The sequence below is a fragment of the Helianthus annuus genome, chromosome 5 (genome assembly GCF_002127325.2).
Source record: "Helianthus annuus cultivar XRQ/B chromosome 5, HanXRQr2.0-SUNRISE, whole genome shotgun sequence".
NCBI classification, from domain to species: Eukaryota; Viridiplantae; Streptophyta; class Magnoliopsida; order Asterales; family Asteraceae; genus Helianthus; species Helianthus annuus.
This window is the reverse complement of record NC_035437.2, coordinates 141,755,648-141,760,565: the sequence shown is the minus strand read 5'-3', so window position 1 is coordinate 141,760,565 and position 4,918 is coordinate 141,755,648. Positions and strand designations below refer to the sequence as shown.

The following is a 4,918-nucleotide window of genomic DNA, read 5'->3' as shown; positions in this document are numbered from 1 at the left end:
AGAACCCCCCTCTCTCTCTCGTGTCTTCACCGGCGACCAGAGATCGGAGCTCCGGCGCCACGTTTTTCTCCGGCGAATCACTCACCCATACACCCACACCCTTTTCTCACTCTCTCACGCCGCTCCGACGACCGGTGATCGAGGTTCCGGCCAGCCCCGCCATCATTTTCGACAACCACAACCACTCTCCGACACCCTCCTTGCTTCTCTGATGATGACGGCTGAAGATGATGTTTCGCTATGAACATGATCGAAGATGATGATGTTGACGCTGGTTATGGTTGACGGCGACGGTGGTGCCTCGGAACTCCGGAAGACGTGATATATACGGTAAGTGTCGTTTCTATTTAAGCCTCGGGAAGTTTTGTTTGTTTTACATAAAACTGATTTTTGGGGTTTTTGCTAATTGTGGTGGTCGCCGATGACTGGGTGGAGTCCGGTGACGGCGGAGAGTCGCCAGCGACAGTGGCGACAGGGCAGTGGTGGTGGCTGTGGTAACAGGCCACTCCATCCCAGATACGTTCGGTTCAGTCAAGTCCGGCTTAGATAGAGGAGACAAGATGACAGCTAAAGACTAAAGAGGTGGTTTGCGATATCTTTGAGCGATTAGTGGGGCGGTGATGGGTAAGGGTGCAAACGAATCGAACGAACATGAACGAGTTTTTGTTCATATTCGTTTGTTAAGGAACTAATGTGTTCGTGAATGGTTTATGAACGTTTTTTTTCCGACATTGTGTCTTGTGTTATATTGTCCGTCATTGTTATATTTTGCGATTTTAACGCTTGATAATACTAGAATTGTGTAGGATAACTCACGCTAGGTAATATATAATTTGCCCTTTGATAAAAAGAAGGTAAAAGTAACAATAAAAATGACAACAAATATTAAAGAACTTCTTTGCGTAACACTGAAGAACCTTGAACGGTGATTGTGACGACGGTGGCGAATCTGGTCTGGATTTTGCCAGGTTCTCTCAGTAACCTTTCTATAAAAATTTAATACTTTTGACTTTTCACTTTTGATTTAGCTTACTGTAAATTGATACGAGTAGTTTCATGCTTTTTATGCTATCTAATCGATTGATTCTTGGTTGTCGTTTCTGTTCACCAACAACACGAATCAACGCCGATGTTTGAACGCCAAATCGCGAAACAGGTAAAAAAACAAACCTATATTTCACTATGCACCTTTTCAGTCGTCAATCGAATCGAAACTGGAATTTTTTAGTTGGGGATTTAAGATAGAATAGGATAATAACAAGGCAAAATAGAAAATAATAACTTTTTGTTAGGCTTTTGTATTGAAAATAAGTATTGATCCTAGAAAGGAATTTTTCAGTAGTAAAAAACTTTTTGGCACAAAATTATGTTTATAGTTTGTCTTTTACTCCAGGAAACGTAGTTGTCAAAATTCAGGTCACCATGTGAAATAGTTGCCAGGCAGATTATTTTTCAAGTCCTTGCTATCATGTTGAGCCATTTAGCCTTGGTTAACAATCAGCGATGTGGCTTAGAATAGAAGTTAAAGAGAATGGATAAGTTGTAAATGCTTACTTGATGAGGAAGGCATGAATGAGTTGTGCAGGTTCGTGTGTGAAATGTGAAGACCAGGTTCGTGCTTTCAACTGCATAACTTGACAACTGCGTTCTTTAGACATTGACGTTTGCTTAATGTTGATGTTTCCTTTTCCTTAATGCTGCAGAATCAAGTCGCGCGCCTCAAAGAGGTCGCGTGAAAAATGATGACACAAGGAATTGCTATTTGGATGGCTACAACCTAGGAACATTATGCAGCCGAAAGCCTGACATAAGCCGTAACGCCTATGCCAGAAATCTACTAACAGGGAAATATATTTTTATCTTCGTAACTTGCAGCTGGTGTAAGTAAGATAAGTTGCTTATGGATTGATACAACGATATTTTGTATACACCAGGTAGATAGGGTAGACGCTGAGAATGAAATACACAAACTTAATGTAAGAAGCATCGGATTTTTATCCACTGTGATATATATATATAACCAATCCCCCGCCGCATCGCGGCGGGTCATAAATCTAGTTCATAACAATTATAACTAATATAATAACTTAAAAATGTAGATTGAATTGAGAAACAATAAAATTTTTCTTCAAAATAAATATTTTTTTTAAGAATACCATTTTGGGAAATACTTTTTCCACCAACACTAGTTTAGAAAAAACTCATAAGTAACTTGGTATTAAATGTGTAAATTATAAATATTGTTTTGAACGACTAGGGGTGTAAACGAGCCGAGTCGATTCCGAGCTTGACTGGGCTCGAGCTCGGCTCGTCATGTTTTTATGAAGCTCGAGCTCGAGCTCGGCTCGGTTCGAGCCTACTTATTTGAGCTCGAGCTCGGCTATCGAGTAAAATCCAAAGCTCGAGCTCGGCTCGACTCGACTTGAGCTATTTTGAGAACAACCTCAAACGAGTTAAAAGCTCGGCTTGATCTCGCTTCAATATCGCTTAAACGAGCCAAAGCTCGGCTCGAGCTCGGCTCGCCAATGTTATTATCATCATTATTATTATATTATATATAAAAAATAAAATGTTGTTTGGGCTCGTTTAGGCTCGCGAGCCTAAACGAGCTTTGTATTCCAGGCTCAAGCTCGGGCTCGATAACTAAACGAGCTCTATTTCAGGCTCGAGCTCGGGCTCGGGCTCGTTAAAGCTCGGCTCGTTCGAGCTTTTAACCGAGCCGATAACGAATAGCTCTCGAGCCTTTGGGCTTGTTTACACCCCTATGAACGACCAACAAATAAAAGCCCGGCTATCCGGGGTAACCCAATGGAAAAAGGAAACCCAACGCCCGCGACCGCAGATGGCGCTGGGTAGCCCAGGCTAACTATCTCCAGGTCCGAGGAAAAACCCCGCCGCCCGAAGGCTCACTACGGTAAAATTTGATTGAGATCGGATTCGAACTTGAGACTAATGGAATTAAACTCAAGGGAAAAGATCAAATAGGAAGTTAATTTTCGCTAGGAAGGATAGGAAGCCATAGGTTATGACATGTGGCAAATTTTAAAATAAAGAGAAAGGGTATGCTAGTCAATCCAACTCCTTCTTCTTACTTTTTAAAAACCCAGTAAATTCAAAAACCCACCATTTTCAAAACCCACCATCTTCAACTATTTCTTCACTTTCTATCTCAATAATCACTACATTATAGTGCGATTTTCATCACCAATCAATGATTCAGAACCCGATCAACGTGTTCTTCAGATTTTTTTGAAGAAAACCCAGTTTAATTTCATAAAAAATCTCGTTTTTTCCGATGATTTTGGAGATAATCACTCGATTCGTTCGATTCGAGCGTTGATAAGTGTTTCTATCATTCCAATTTTGTCAATTGATGAAGAAATCGGCTTCGATCCATGTAAGAAATTCTTTAATTTCATTTTCATGATCTGGGTTTTTGATTCAGTCATTGCGTTTTACGATCTTTCCGATGTTTTAAATTGCTGTACTAAAAACGCATCAGAAAAATTAATTTTCCGTAAATTGGCTCATTTAGGTAAAACACATTTTTTAGATGTTTTCAGTCCATTGCGTTTTAGAATGAGTCATTTTTAAGTGTTTTCCGGCCATTGCGTTTTACATATAAGACATTTCTTTGTGTTTTTGGTGCATTGCGTTTTAGGTAAAACACTTTTTATGTGTTTTCTAGCCATTGCGTTTTACAAATAAGACATATTCTGGCCATTGCGTTTTACAAATAAGTCATTTCTTTGTGTTTTTGGTGCATTGCGTTTTAGGTAAAACACATTTTTATGTGTTTTCTGGCCATTGCGTTTTACAAATAAGACATTTCTGTGTGTTTTCTGGCCATGGCGTTTTACAAATAAGTCATTTCTTTGTGTTTTTGGTGCATTGCGTTTTAGAAAAATGTCATTTTTTAGGTTTTTTTTTCATTGCGTTTTACGTAACTGGTGGTTTTCTATTGCGTTTTACGCAACTGGGTTTTAATTTTTTTTTAAATATAGCAATAGTATACTCGTTTTAAAGATAAAAAAATGCTCGTTTTTTTGGTGCAATTTTTATAAAAAAATAATGTCGTATGAAAGAGTTATTAACGTTTAAAAAATGGGGGGGAATTGGAGGAGAGAGAAACTATTGGCTTGGATTGACTAGAATGCCCTTGAACAAACTCACGCGCCTCTTTTCTTCCTTTCAATTTCCCTTATTTAATCTTAGCCCTTGATTAACTTAATGGATGGTCAAGATCACTTCCTATCCTTCCTAGCCAAATAAACTTCCTATTGTATCTCCACCCTTAAACTCAAATCTCCATTTCCCCTCCAATGCCAATTAAGTTACAGAAACATATCCACTAGTGCTCACAATCATTGTAGTTTTTCATAGTTAATATAAGAATTGCGGCAGACGACTTTCAAGTTGGTGTCGGAGGTTTTGTGCCAACGATTTCAAAAGATTAAGGTCTTGTAACTTCTTAGAGTATGTTTGGCACGGAGTAATGGAATGGACAAGGGAATGCAATTGACGAGGTAATGGAATTGACAAAAGAATTAAAAGGATCATCACCATTCCATTGTCTTGTTTGGTTAACATGTGAGAATGGAATGGATCATTACTTTATGTTGTTTTATAGGCTGAAAAAGACAAAAGAATAAAACTAATTTAGTGGTGGTGGTGGGTGATAGTAGTGGTGGTCATGGAGGTGGGTGGCAGGTGGCGGCGGTGGCCCTGGTGGGTGGCAGATGTAGGCGATGATGGTGGTTAGCCGTAGTGGCGAGTGGTGATGGTGGGCGATGGCGGGCGGTGATAGTAGTTGCCGTTAGCGAGGGGCAATGGTTGGTGGTAGTGGTGGTGCTGGTGCTAGGTGCTAGGTGATGGTGGTGTAGGTGGCACTGGTCGGCGATAGGTGACGGCAGTGGAC

The 4,918-nt window shown here is 40.0% G+C and overlaps 1 long non-coding RNA gene across 3 annotated transcripts; it reads left to right on the top strand.

The window, feature by feature from the left end:
- Positions 1-336: 336 nt before the first annotated feature.
- Positions 337-2,053, top strand: LOC110941571. 3 transcript variants are annotated; one of them, XR_002594180.1, is made up of 4 exons: positions 337-582; positions 807-1,156; positions 1,394-1,611; positions 1,704-2,053. It is a non-coding gene; the product is annotated as an uncharacterized LOC110941571 (long non-coding RNA). The 3 variants fall into 3 exon arrangements; XR_002594179.1 differs by having other exon boundaries at positions 797-1,156; XR_004894473.1 differs by lacking the exon at positions 807-1,156.
- Positions 2,054-4,918: the final 2,865 nt, after the last annotated feature.